The following is a 15,607-nucleotide window of genomic DNA, read 5'->3' on the forward strand; positions in this document are numbered from 1 at the left end:
GCCGTGAATTAAAATAATATTGACTAGCTGACCAAGCGTTATTGCCTATTAGTGTACTTGTGGTGAGAAATCTGTGTCACCTACTTAATTGAAAACAAACGTGGTGTTTGTTTTTCTAGGACATTTAAAAATTAAATGACTATGTGTTGCTCTTATTTTTGGATGCTGATAATCCTGATACATCCATCCCTTTACGGGAAAAATTTTCTGACTACCGACAAGGAAGAAAATTTTTGTGTGCGCCAACAACTGATTACTGTGTTTTAATCAATACAAAATTAAATATTTATTTCTTATTACTAATAAGTAAATACAAAAAAAATGTTCGATAACAACATTGTTCCCGTTTCACTTGTCACTCACTGTGTCCTCGGACTGTAAGCATATAATCTATTCTTATGTATTTCCTTGATTTTATTGTTTTCCATTTTGATCTTACAATTAACGTTATTTACGTCTGTTATTGTGAAGGGGCCTACATAAAGACTATCAAACTTACCATTCTCTTCTCTTTTTACCAGGACTAGGTCTCCTATTTTAAAGTGTTGTAGTGTTGCTTTGGGCTTATTCTTTTCTTGCCGCTCTTTTTTGTGCTTTAGTAAGAAGGTTCTAGCTCTCTCGTGTGCGCTTTGTAGTTTGTATCGTAATTCATTGTAGTAGGCATCTATATTGCAACATGGTTAAATCTCCCTTGTAAGGTCTTCTGGTAGGTTAATCTTCCTGCCATATAGCAGTTCAAACGGTGTGTAACCATGATACGCGTTAGGGGTTGTAGGCAGGACATCCTGGCAGGATCGCCATATGGTGGTACTCTACCCTCAGGAACGTCTCATATTGGTTGGGGGTAGTTACCCCCTATGATAGGGGTTGATGAAGTAAACACTACTCGCTGTATACGTATTTATTTACCAACTCTAAGTATAACAGTAAAGAGTTAGTGTGCTTACGGTATAACCATCTGAACGAATGGTAATTGATAACAGATCGAATTAGAATGAATCACGCTTCTTCTGCTGGATGTATAAGTAAAGTGTAAGGTGTTGTTGTTTTGAATGCTGATATATCGTGGCCGTGAATTACAATAATATTGACTAGTTGACCAAGCGTTATTGCCGATTAGTGTACTTGTGTTGAGAAATCTATGTCACCTACTTAATTGAAAACAAACGTGGTGTTTGTTTTTCTAGGACATTTAAAAATTAAATGACTATGTGTTGCTCTTATTTTTGGACTCAAAATGGTCTATTCCATCGCAGGACGCGTTGAAATTATTTTTCTGTTTTTTTTTGAAAACGGAAAATGTGCAAGAAGTGGAAGATCAATTTAATAGAGAAAACAGAGCCGCAGGTTGCTTGAATGAAACAAGATGGAGAAATAAAAATATCCGAAAAGGAATGAGAGGCAGAGACACGATCTGACATAGAGAGGACAAAAAAATACGAGAAACAGCAGAGATGAAAATCCTGCGAAAAATCGATGGTAAGACAAACATATACGATGGAGATGCGAGGTGAACAATATTAATAACTGGGTAAGAACCAGAAGAGTAAAATGGATAGAATAGAATTTCATTTGCATATATCAACCGGTTTCAGAGCAATAAATAAATCGTACTTTGTAAAAAAACCCTTTCAACACCCCGTGTCTCGGAAACGAGCATTTGCGGACATGCGCGTTTGTATAATAAACTGTCATTATTTTTTCATGTAGAAAAAATGATTACATTGACCCTTACCATTACCCTTTTACATGATTTTTATAAATTTTGGATTTTAAGAGGTTTGTAGATAATACGACCGATTTTATAGTAGCTTTTTTTAATTGGTTGTTAGATTTTCTTTTTTTTTTTTAAGTTACATAATATACTTCTTTAGTAGCGATTGGGAAAAATGTTGACAGAGAAATTTTATAAAAGTGACAGTATGAACTACGCGCACATAGACAGTATGAAGTTAGTTGCTAAATATTTCAAGTTACGTATGTATCAATGCAAATAACGTGTGAAAAAAATTATTGGTATTTTTAGTAAATATATTTATTATAATTTTTGTGTTTCTGGATTGGTCTTCATTGGAAATAGGATAATTAGTATTAAAATATAATGAAAAGAAAATTAAAAATTTATGTAGAAAATCTGACATTTCTTAGATTTTCTACGATTCATCAAGGGAAAAGTAATTGCGGGGAGGCTACACTTTATAAAAAATGACGTATTAACGTTATTTTTAATTTTTGGTATTATTTTAAGTATTAAACTTAGTTTAATATTTAAATAAAGATACAATTAAACTGTTTTAAAAAAATTATTTCGTTGAAATCATATTTTTTTTTTAATTTTTGGTAGTGTTTTAATAAAATTTTTTGGAAAGTTGTAAGTATTAAAATTAGTTTAATATTTAAATCGTATACAAAAAAATGTTTAAGGTATATTTATTTTCATACAGAACAAGTAAAAACTTCGGTTGTACATTGGTATAAAAAGTTTATTGAAAAGCTATTAAAAAGTCATCCAAAAGGATTCGCAAAACGTTTTCGATCTAGATCAGATCATCTTAAGTGCGTACTGCTTAGTAGATGAAACTAGCAACCTTATAAAATAGGTGACATCGAGAAATATGATTTACATGTTGAAAATCTGATGTTAGTAGCGACTCTAAGTCGATGTTAAAAAATAAATTTAGTGCTCGAAGGGCAACATCTAAATTTATCATTTAACATCGACTTAGAGTCGCTACTAACATCAGATTTTCAACATGTAAATCATATTTCTCGATGTCACCTATTTTATAAGGTTGCTAGTTTCATCTACTAAGCAGAACGCACTGAAGATGATCTGATGTAGGTCGAAAACGTTTTGCGAATCCTTTTGGATGACTTTTTAATAGTTTTGCCAATAAACTTTTTATACCATTGTACAAACGAAGATTTTACTTGTTCTGTATGATTTTTAATTATGGTATACAGCCAGCTACTGTGATTTTCCCATTGATTTTGTATATTTATTTCCTTGAAATCATATAATAGAACTATAACTTCTTACTTGCGTACCAAGTACACACACATTCTTTTGATGGAAATATCTTTAATATTTCCAATGGTTCATCCTGTATACTTTTTTATATTTAAAATCCTTAAAAAAAGAATATTTTTCACGTAGTCTTCCCTATGTCCAAATGCCTTTTTTGGCATTAGGTAGGTTTCCCACACATCTAGAATGATTAATTATATTACTTTAGAAAAAAGGATTTAAAAGGGATTACACTCTTCTCGCCCAGGGGTCGATCAGGACATTTTAATTAACAACAAAAAGTATACCTCGAATAATGTAGGTATTATGAAAATTTAGATAAAGCATAAGTAGTAAAATAAAGGTGTCTACATATAATTGAATTTTCGCCTTTTTAACGAACGATAACTTTGCAACATTAGTAGGAAATTGTATTAAATGTACCTAACGTAAATTAGTGCTGTCGCCAGGGAGGGTACAACGGCCTCCTTTATTTAGATGGACTTACCCAAGTTTTTTTATGTATTTTGACCCGTAGAACACAAATTTTTTGGATAACAGTTGATCCGGATGTCGATAAGATTGTTATAAACCAAGAACTTGAGTAGGTACTTACATAACAGCGATTTTCCGCAAAACAAAACATTTTTTTGTATTGTTTGGATCATTCTAAGCAAAAAATGTTCTTACAAGTTTTTTCGTAGGATGCATAGTTTTCGAGATAAACGCGGTTAAAATTTCAAAAAATCGAAAAATTGAAATTTTTGAACCCTAATAACTTTTGATTAAAAAACAAAATAGCAATTCTGCTTACCGCATTTGAAAGATCAAGTCAAATTATACCGATTTTGGTTATTTGCATTGCTAAAAATTAATTTTTTTATTGTCAAACAAAGCTATAAACAATAGTGTTTGAGCGTTTTACCCGTGCCGAATGCATGTATTTTAATGCATGCTACGTAGAAATTTCCGTTTGTAGGCACGTCTACTCGTTCGATTTTAAATGAGAGATGCATTGAAAACATCACTCAAGCACTATGTGTTTATAGCTTTGTTTAATAATAAAAAAATTAACCTCTAGCAATGCAAATAATCAAAACCGGTATAATTTGACTTGAACTTTCAAATACGGTAAGCTATTTTATTTTTTAATCAAAGTTATTCGGGTTCAAAAGTTGCAATTTTTCGATTTTTTGTAAGTTCAACCGCGTTTATCTCGAAAACTATGTATCCTACGAAAAAACTTGTAAAAACATTTTTTGCTTAGAATGACCCAAAAAATACAAGAAAATGTTTTGCTTTGCGAAAAATCGCTGTTATGTAATTCCTCAAGTTCTTTGTTTATAACAATCTTATCGACATCCGGATCAACTGTTACCCAAAAAATTCTTGTTCTACGGGTCAAAATACATAAAAGAAACTTGGTTAAGTCCATCTGAATAAAGAAGGCCGTTATATCCCGCCCTGGCAACAGGACTAAATAAAATGAACCAAATTTTAAATTAATAAGTTCTTAATTCAGAACAGTTTTTTTATCAGCTACTGATCCAGTTTCCTAAATTTTTTAATAGTTTTAACGTATGAGTGAAGTTACTTATCCTGATGAAGTTGATGAAATAATTTCGCTTTCTGTTTCGAGCTTTCCGTAGCTAGATAGTGTGATGCCTAGACATTTAAACTCCATCACTTATTCTATTATCTATTATCTGGCCCTCCAGCTCTAATTTACATCTTATTGGATTTGTTGTTATAACCATTAATTTTGTCTTTTTTGGGAAAATTTGTTTTTGTTAAATTTTCTGGCGGTTATGTTAAATTGTTACAGCATATGTTGAAAATCATCTTCACTTCTCATACAGAAGTAAAAAACTTCGTTTGTATAATGGTATAAAAAGTTTATTAAAAACTATTAAAATGTCATCCAAATGGATTGTAAAACGTTTTCGATCTAAATCTTCACTTTGATATATTAGTTTTGCGTCGTCTGCATAGTAGATAATTTTAAGTTGTTTTTCTCCCATTTGGTATACTTGTTTAGTTCTTTTTTTATTATTTCATCCATGATCAGGTTGAACCATAGAGGGCTCAGGGAGTCTCCCTGTCTTATTACATTACCAGCATCAATTGGGTCAGTTTGTTTATCTTCTACTTTTAGTTTTGCGTCCTCTGCATAGCAGATAATTTTAAGTTGTTTTTCTCCCATTTGGTATCCTTGTTTAGTTCTTTTTTATTATTTCATCCATGATCAGGTTAAACAATAGAGGGCTCAGGGAGTCTCCCTGTCTTATCCCATTACCAGCATCAATTGGGTCAGTTAGTTTATCTTCTACTTTTAGTTTTGCGTCCTCTGCATACCAGATAATTTTAAGTTGTTTTTCTCCCATTTGGTATCCTTGTTTACTTATTTTTTTATTATTTCATCCATAATCAGGTTGAACCATAGAGGGCTCAGGGAGTCTCCCTGTCTTATCCCATTACCAGCATCAATTGGGTGGTTAGTTTATCTTTTACCCTTTATCGTTTTTGTGTTGTTTCAGGTATTCTATACTAAATTTAACATCAACATGCAGTAGAAATCAACAAACGAAGACACGTTAAATGCTACTAGGAGCATTCCCGAACCATAATTTACAATGTTTAACGTTGGAAATCATGATTTGGGATTTACAATGTATATACATTGTAAATTATGATTCGGGAGTGCTTCTAGTAGCATTTGACGTGTTTTAGTTTGTTAAATGAAATAGAGAATGTGGAGAAATCCCCTTACGAATAATTCACACATCCACCAATTTGGGGAACATTTTTTGAATAGAATTAAAGATCCAAACACTAGTTCTTAGAAATATGTTTCGCCCTCTTCAACCTCTCTGGGCTCATCAGTAAAGATGAGAGGTTGAATATCTTTATTTATGTCCACATTCTCTATTTCATTTGATTGATTTCGTACGAGTGGTCGTTGAACCAAAAACTTCTACATCTTTGGTTTTAGCTTGTTTATTTCTACTGCGTCTTGATTTTAAATTTAGTATAGTAGGTACTTTCGATCGTTTTAATTGTGCCTAGAGGTATCTCCCTTAAGTACAACAAATGGATAACGTCCTTTAATTCAACCTTGTCAAATGCCTTCTTAATGTCCACGAAACATAAATATGCCGGTTTGATGTAATCTAATGATTTCTCTTGAATTTGCCTCATTATAAATATAGCGTCGGTTCAAGATCTCCCCCCGATCTGAAACCTTGTTGTCCTTCTGCTGTTATAATTTCATTCATATTGTTTGTTGTCACTTTGGTTTTTAATTTTAATGTTGTGTTTAATAAAGTAATTCCTCTGTAATTCTCAAATTATCCAATTTGTCTCCCTTTTTGAAGGATGCTTGATCTGCATTCTGGTGGTATTCTGTTTTGTTCTATTAGTTGTACTATCTTTTGATAGTTGTTTGGAAAAAACTTCCCCTTCCTACTTTAAGGATTTCATTTGATATTCTATCCTCTCCTGGAGATTTTCTATTTTTTAATTTCCTTAATGCTTCCTTTACCTCTCACTACTCGATGTTAATTTCTTCATTTGTCGTCACTTTAGGTGTTGGTGGTTCATTAATGCGTAGATATGTTACCGGCCAAACCCGATTTCAGGACAAACTAGTTTGGACTAGGCCAAACTAGTTTGTCCTAAGCGCGTTAGGATAAACTAGTATGGCCTAGGCCAAACTAGTTTGTCCTAGTATGGCCTAGGCCAAACTAGTTTGTCCTATCGCGCGTAGGCCAAACAAGTTTGTCGTAGGCCAAAATAGTTTATCCTGATATAAATACACACACTACAGACCAAACTAGTTTATCCTGATATAATAAAGACTCACACTTCAGGATTAACTAGTACGGTCTAGTCTAAACCAATTTAGCTGAGTCGAAGGTAATTTAGAGAACATGTAAGAACTTTTACATGCATTCCCAAATCACGTCCCAACAGGAATGGCAAAAAATTATACATCGATATATTGTATCATATGATAATAAATAATAAATAAAAGGATGAGGTTTTCTCCAAAAATTAAAAGAAAAATACACTTACGAATAAAATCGAGTACAAATTAATACTGTTTTCACCAATTTTGAAAAAAATGTGAAAACGTTGAATTATCCACGTCCGTCTGTCCGTCCGTCCGTCTGTCTGTCTGTCCGTGAACTCAACTCCTCAGTTATTATACCAGGTAGAATGACAAATGAGGTGTCAAATGAAAGCTTATACAGTTGAGTCCCCGAATATTTACCCGTGCGTCATCATTTAAAGCATACGAAATAAGTCGATGATAAGTCGGAAATTGAAATTTACTAAACGCAACAGCAAGTCACTGGCTGTTGCGTTTAGTAAATTTCAATTTTCGACTTATCATTGACTTACTTCGTATGCTTTAAATAATGACGCACAAGTAAAGATTCGCGGGCTCAACTGTAATCCAAGAATGGTACTAAAGGTGAGAAAATTGACCTAGGCTGTCTGTGCGTCCGGCCGCGAATATAACTCATCCGTCACTATACCAGGTAGAATGACAAATAAGGTGTCAAATGAAAGCTTATAATCCAAGAATGGTACTAAAGGACCTAATCTAGAACTTCCGGTTGTAGAAATGCGACCGGAAGTACTATTTTAAAGTCACCGGAATAGTACAAGTGATATATTATTTGACGCGATTTCGCAAGACGAGAACAAATATATACTTCCAGTTTCATGACTGTCTGTCCGTCCGTCCGCGAATACAACTCCTCCGTTATTAATACAGATAGAATGACAAATGAGGTGTCGAATGAAAGCTTATATCCCAAGGATAGTATTAAACATGAGAAATTTGATATCGGAGTTCGGTTTTAGAGTTGCAACCGCAAGTACTGTTTTAAAGTCACTCAAAATATGATAGGAATGTAAATAAAGTGACTCAAAATTCACTATTCACTTCATGTAGGGTAATATTCAGCACTATGCTCTGAAAAATCCTTTTTTGTTTTCTTTAGTTAGTGTTCTTCCATATCACCCCATGGGGTGCTTTTGTGGCTTGTTTTCCCTGTACCTACTATTTTCATTTCTATATCTTTCATACAAGTGCCATCTCGGTTTATCATTTACCCCAAATACTTAAAAGTCTTACAACTCTTCTAAACTTACGTCTAAGGGCCAATTTCTCATATCGAGTTCAACTCCAGTTTAACCTGAACTTCTAGTAAACGTCAGTTTAAAGTCAAAATCGTCTTTCTCAATTCGCACGTTCAACCGATGGCAGTTTAAACTTGAACGATGCTTGAACGGTGGAATTCGGCCGTTCAAAGATTTCAGAACTCAGTTCAGATGATTTCATCGACTACGCATGCGTTGTATTAACACGAAACGCTGTCATAATATAAATATATCCTATTTTATTATATTGAGCCTAACGATAAACGATAACATTATTTTTGTTTTTATAATATTTATTTATAATTATTAAAATGACTATTTGACTATAAATACTTAAATTTAACTTTATTTAAGAACAGCATAAAAAAGGTAGTTCAAAATGGCGACAGTTTTTTATCTTTTGCCATCTATTGGCATTTCTCGAAAGCTGTAGAACGAGCGCTGACATGAACGTGCAATGAGAAATGCATTCCAAACAAAACCACAGATCACCGGTGAACCTGGTTCAACTGAACCATAGATTAACGCAGGTATGAGAAATCGACCCTAAATCAGCAACCGATCTGTAATCAATTACTTTCGACTAGATTAAATTGGTTCAGATTGGGCTAAACTAGTTTATCCTGATATAAAAACATACACTTCAGGATAAACTAGTTTGGCCTGAACTGTGCATCTTTATATCAGGATAAACTAGTTTGGCCTAGGCCATACTAGTTTATTTTAACGCTCTTAGGACAAACTAGTTTGGCCTAGGCCAGACTAGTTTGTCCTGAAATCGGGTTTGGCCGGTAACAGATATATTTTTAGTTGTATTATTAGTTTTAAAATAAATTAAATCATAAAACTATAAAAAACAATTTTGTAAAATTCAATCAATTTTGTTGTTGCTATAAAATCATTAATATTTTTAAAAAGTCCTTAGTCTATTGTCTATTTACTTCTGTAGAATTTTAATAGTGTTGATATCCCATATCGATTGCAAACTTAAGGTTCAAGGAGGTTTTTAAGTATATTTGCAAGTATAATTTTAAGCGTGACAAAAATATTTAGGTTTTAAGGTCTTTTTATTTTAGTCTGTATGTGGAGTACAGTAAATAATGTTAAATATGGTAATTGGGTATTAAGTAAACTGAAGGTTGAAATAAAAGCTACTTTGCTAAAGGAATTGAAACAAGTTTTTTTATATTGGTTAAGACAAAAATCATGTCGCAATTTTAGCTCCAAGCTAAATACACCGGAAAATTTAAAGGAACAGGTATGTTATATAATATTTTATTGTCTGAAGAGCAAATTTAAAAATGAATGTTAAGGAAAAAATCGTTAAAAGTAACTAATTCTAATACATTTTGGTATGTTTTATGGCAGTTTATTTAAGTTATGTTTTATATTTATGGTTTGAAGTTGTTAATAGAAATGATTGTTGTTCTTCTCACTAGCAGGTAGCATGTACCAGACATGCTCAAGCCCATTACTAGCCCGTCGGCTAGTTTCAACGTGGATTAAAAAATCAGTTATAAAACGAGCAATGTCAGGACTTACGGAATAGCATAATCTTGTAGAATATTAGTAATACTATACGAAGTACCAAGCGGCAGTTAAAATTCAGTTATAAATCATCACAAACTATGTATATGCCACTAAACATATGCCATCATACTCATAATCGAGCCTCCGCCAAAAGAAACTCTAGAAAATGTCAATATAGGGAATTGATAATTGAATTTGTTTGCTTATTTAATTCTTCTTCTTCTTCTTATGCAATCCACTAACGGATGTTCGCGATCACGTTTGACCATTTTTCTCTATTCCTTGCAGTATGTATTAGGTCTCATTTTCTTAGCCCTGTCCACTGTTTGACATTACGGAGCCATGACATTTTCTTCCTATCCACTCCCCTTCTTCCTTCAATCTTTCCTTCAATTAAGGTTTGCAGAAACTGGTATCTTTCGTTTCTAATTAGGTGCCCCAGGTATGCCTTTTTCTCTGTTTAATTGTGCATATCAGTTGTCATTCTGTACCAATTCTTCTCAGAATTTCTTCATTTGTTATTCGTGCGGTCCAGGGAACTTTAAGGATTCGTCGATAAATCCACATCTCAAATGCCTCTAGCTTATTCATTGTGTTTATTTTTAAAGTCCATGCTTCCATGCCATATAGGAGCACCGACCATATAATATATCATTTCGTGAATTTTAGTCTTAGGTTCAGGTCAAAGTCATAATTCGTAAAGACGTTTCTTAATTTCATGAATGGAGTTCTGGCCCTTTCTATCCGACATTTAATTTCCATATCCGACATCCAGTCTTCACATAGCCAGATTCCCAGGTACTTAAATTTTCTTACGCACTCTACATCTTGATTGTTATATTCTAGTCTTGCATTTTGATGTTGACATAATTGACGGCTGATTATAAGGAACTTCGTCTTTTTTATGTTGATGCTAGGTTCCATGTTCTCGCTATGTTCTCCAATTTTATTAAGAAGGTTTTGGAGGTCTTCTATATTGTTTGCTATTAAGACCAAGTGGCGTTCAAAAACGTGAGTGATATTGTTAATACCTATTATCAATTTCATGAAAATGGGACGTTCATGAAAGTACAAGGGTTGCTGTTACCGTCCTAAGGAAGATCTATGTATTTTTAATAGTGTTTTTGTTCGGCAAAAAAACATTCCACATAATTAGTAATTAGTGAATAGTGATAAAACTTCGAACTTCGTACATTTGTGTCAAATGCCGAACAGGAACAACAGGATCAACTGGGCCAATATAGAAAAGAAAAACAAGAAGCATTAAAACTCTATAGAAGAAAGAAGAACACATGGATCTCTGAACAAATGCAAGAATTAGAAACGAATAATAAAGACAACAAGAAATTGTTCGAATACATAAAACAACAATACAGCACCAAAAAAACTGTCACAAAAATAAACTAAAAAGATTGGGAAAAACATTTCACGGACCTATACAAAAACAACAACAAGGCAGATTCAGATGATGAGGATATAATAAGAGATAACAGGGATGAACAGGAAGGCGCACCTACTTATCAGGAATTCATGGAGGTACTAAAACAATTAAAAGTAAACAAAACGCCAGGGCCAGATGAAATCAACAACGAACTTATCATCAAGGGAGGAGAGGAGCTCACGAAGCGAATGCACAAATTAATGGTTACAATTTGGAAGGACGAAAGCATGCCTATAGAATGGAAAAACGGACATATCGCACCAATATTTAAGAAAGGAGATCCAACTAAGTGTTGTAACTACAGAGCAATTATGCTACTAAATACAACGTATAAGATATTGACCACAATTATAAGAAACCGACTAAATCAATACACAGAAAAAATTATAGGACCATACCAACAGGGCTTTAGAAAAGGAAGATCAACAATAGATGCAATACACGTACTAACACAAACAATTGAAAAAAGCTATGAACATGACATAGAATTACACATACTATTCATCGACTTCCAACAGGCCTTCGACAGCATATAAGGACAACAATTATTAAAGGAAATGAAAAAAATGGAGATACCGGCAAAATTAATAAGACTAACTAGAATGACAATGAAAGACTCAACAGCAAAAGTTAAAACAAATGAGGGAGATACAAACGACATCAAAATAGAACTTGGGGTAAGACATGGAGACAGTCTGTCAACGACACTATTTAATATCGCTCTAGAAGGAGTAATTAGGAACAAAGGCCTGAAAAAGACAATTATTCAAAGCTCAACACAGATCATAGGATATGCGGATGACCTAGGACTGGTAGCACGAGATAAAAAAAGACTAGAAGAGGCACTTTTAACCCTGGTAAGAGAAGCAAAGACGAGAGGATTAATAATCAATCAGAATAAAACAAAATACCTTATAAGCACAAGAGACAATGTAAACAGAATAACAGAAATAGGTAGGTAGAAATAGATAGGTGAAAATACATTCCAGAGAGTAGATTGCTTCAAATACCTGGGGGTGATGGTGGACGGCAAAAACGAAAGGAGTATAGAGATAAACGAAAGAATTAAAGCAGGTAAATTGGAAATATCACCGACTACTCAAGGACAAAAACCTGAGCAAAAAAACAAATTTAAAAATATATACAGCAGCAATTAGACCAGTGATAGCCTATGGAGCAGAAGTAATGTGCCTTACGAAAAAAGACGAAGAAAAGTTAATAATAATTGAGAGAAAAATTTTGAGAAGAATACATGGCCCAGTCAAGACAGAAACAGGGGAATATAGAAAGCTGATGAACCATGAAATAATAAATATAACTGAAGGAGAAGATCTCGTAAAATTTATTAAAGCACAAAGGCTCAGATGGTTTGGGCACACACAAAGAAGAGGGGTAGAAGAACTGATCAGGAAGATAATGAACTGGAGACCAATAACAAATAGACCAAGAGCAAGACCAAAAATAAGATGGGAAGACCAACTGCTAGACGATATATCAAAGATGGAAATTGCAAACTGGAGAGAAAAGATTCAGGACCGGAGTGAGTGGAAGAAGATAGTAGAGAAGGCAAAAAAACATCACCACCTATGAACGACGACCTAAAGGACACTGCGGACTAATCCACCGCGTGAAATGGATTAAAAGAGCTCATAGTATTTGAGCGACCTATACTCTAACAAGAGTGAACGGTCCATATATATTAAGACCAAGTCATTCCGCATATCGTATATTATTGATACAGGTACCATTTACTTTGATGCCGCTTTCGCATTACTCAAGAGCTTCCTGGAAGATACTTTCTGAATATAAATTGAACAGTAGTGGAGAGAGAATGCATCCCTGTCTTACACCACTGAGAATTTTTTGAGCTTGCGTTGTTTCATTATTCACCTTGACGACAGCTGTTTGATTCCAGTAAAGAGCTTCTATGCAACGAATGTCTTTTTGATCTATGTCGAGTTGTTTTAGTATATGTGCGAGTTTATGTTTTACTCGATCGAAGGCTTTTTCATAATCTATAAAGCACATCATTACATCTTTCCTTTGATCGTAGCAGTTCTGAGCTAGCACTTGGCTTGCAACTAGTGCTTTCCTGGTACCCAGGCCTTTTCTAAATCCAAATTATGAGCAACCAATAACCTTATCGCATTTTGTGGAGATTCTGTAGTGAAGAACTTTGAGGAATAATTTTAAAGAATAGCTCATCAGACTTATCAGTCGGTGGTCTTTACACTTTATTGCATTGTTCTTTTTTGGCAAAGGGATAAAGGCAGATACAAGCCATTGGACACGAAATTTTCCTTTTTTATAGATTTGGTTGAAAAATCTTTGGAGTATCGTCATTCCCTCTTCATCTAACAATCTGAGTAACTCAACAGGAACTTGATCAGGTCCAATTGCTTTCCCGTCTTTCGAGGTTTCCCGCCAATGGCACCACATTTATCGAAAAAGTAAAAAAATTGATTTAGATTTAGCCGTTATTGTTCTTGCTGATGAAAAGAAGGGGACAATGAAGTTTAGGGGAGAAGAAGTATAATCAAGTTTAATGTTCTCCTCAATATGAAAGAAGTCGACTCATGGACAGATACTTTGAGTTGATATATTCTGACAAAGAGTTCTTTTATTCGAGAAAAAGAAGGGAAGCACATGTTAATGCTTAAAAAATCACTATATTCGACATATTTTATTAGGTTTGTTCCAAAGAGCAAAAGTGGAGATCTGAAGATATTAGCTGTCATTTGAAAACAAAATATAGGACTCAGTGTGGAGGCCTATGTTTCAAGTCTATACAAGGCTACATGTGAGTATAAGAGACGACAAGGAGATTGGAGTTCGAAGCAGAATTCGACAGGCCGCACTTTAAGCTCTTTTGCCAATTTCATAGTGCAAGTTATTAAAATTGCTGAGTTTTACCTCGAACACAAGACATTTTGGCGAAGTTTATTGAAAGAAGAGGGTACAGAAGAGTACATGATTATTAAGACCAACTATTTAGTCCATGTGGTGAGACCGCTCCCGTCTGAAAAAATTTCTGATTCGGTTTCTTTGTGGATTCCTATTCAAAAATGTCCCCTTTAAACAAATCTGAAGGGTGCCGCGCGGAATTTATGGACAGAAATTGTTTAAATAATTTTTTTAAACAAATACAAAAGATCACCTTTTATTGCCCTGGAGCATATATTTTTACGTTTCTTGTGTCATTCTAAACAAGAAAGGTATCTTGTAATTTGATAGATATTTGATAGAGATTGATTCTTAAAAATTGATAGTTTTCAAGTTATAGGCGATTTAAAATCTGAAAAATGCGAAAATACGTATTTTCGAGGCTTAAAAACTCATATTTAAGTTAGTATTTTTGAGGTTGCCAGGTACTTAAATTGAAGAATAAACATTCAGCTTCAAAATTCTAAAGAGTGATCGCGTTTAGCCTTAATTTATACCGTTGTTTTTTAATTGTTAAATATGAGTGTTTACCCGATATTTTTGCCGGTGCGGCGCGCTCTATTTCAAAAATCTCCTATTTTCTTCCGAAAAATTTTTTTCTAGAAATGTTTTCTAGATTCTTTGGGATATTCTAAATAAAATAAGGTTTTTGACATTTTTCTCAAAAGTTAATAGTTTTAAAGTTATAAGCGATTTAAAATCCGAAAAATGCCAAAAAAACGCATTTTCGAATTTTAAATCGCTTATAATTTTAAAACTGTTAATTTTTGAGAAAAATGTCAAAAAACTTATTTTATTTAGAATATTCCAAAGAATCTAGAAAAAATATCTTTCGGAGGAACAATAGAGATTTTTGAAATAGAGCGCGCCGCACCGGCAAAAAATCAGATGAACATGCATTCAACAATTAAAAAACGACGGCTTAATTTAAGGTTAGACGCAATTACATTTTGGGATCTTGAAGCTTAATCTTCAATTTAAGTATCTGGCAACCTCAAAAATACCAATTTAAATATGAGTATTTAGGCCCCAAAAATGCATATTTTCGCATTTTTCAGATTTTAAATCGCCTATAACTCAAAAACTATCAATTTTTGAGAAAATTTACAGGATACCTTTTTTGTTTAGAATGACCCACAAAACTTAAAAATATATGCTCCGAAGCAAAAAAACGTGATCTTCTGTATTTGTTTAAAAAAATTGTTTAAACAATTTCTGCCCAAAAATTCCGCCCGGCACCCTTTAGATTTGTTTAAAGGGGACATTTTTGAATAGCAATCCACAAAGAAACCGAATCAGAAATTTTTCCAGACGGGAGTGGTCTCACCACATGGACTAATTAGAGCGGAACAGTTTCGACTAAGGTAAGAAATTAACGAAAAAGCCAGGGAATATAAATATTATGTGGGAATAACAGAAAAGTAAAAATCTACACATTGCACGCTGAACTTGTAACCACTAAAGGAAGAATATGTTTACGAATATATTCTCGCTTAAACCATTCAAATGACCCA

General features: G+C 33.5%; 1 protein-coding gene across 2 annotated transcripts in view; it reads right to left on the bottom strand.

Annotated features, from left to right (window-relative positions):
* Positions 1-15,607, bottom strand: part of LOC114332128 (putative polypeptide N-acetylgalactosaminyltransferase 9) — a 602,804-nt gene that overhangs the window by 382,862 nt on the left and 204,335 nt on the right. The window lies entirely within an intron of this gene.

Source organism: Diabrotica virgifera, chromosome 3, assembly GCF_917563875.1.
Source record: "Diabrotica virgifera virgifera chromosome 3, PGI_DIABVI_V3a".
Lineage (NCBI taxonomy): Eukaryota > Metazoa > Arthropoda > Insecta > Coleoptera > Chrysomelidae > Diabrotica > Diabrotica virgifera.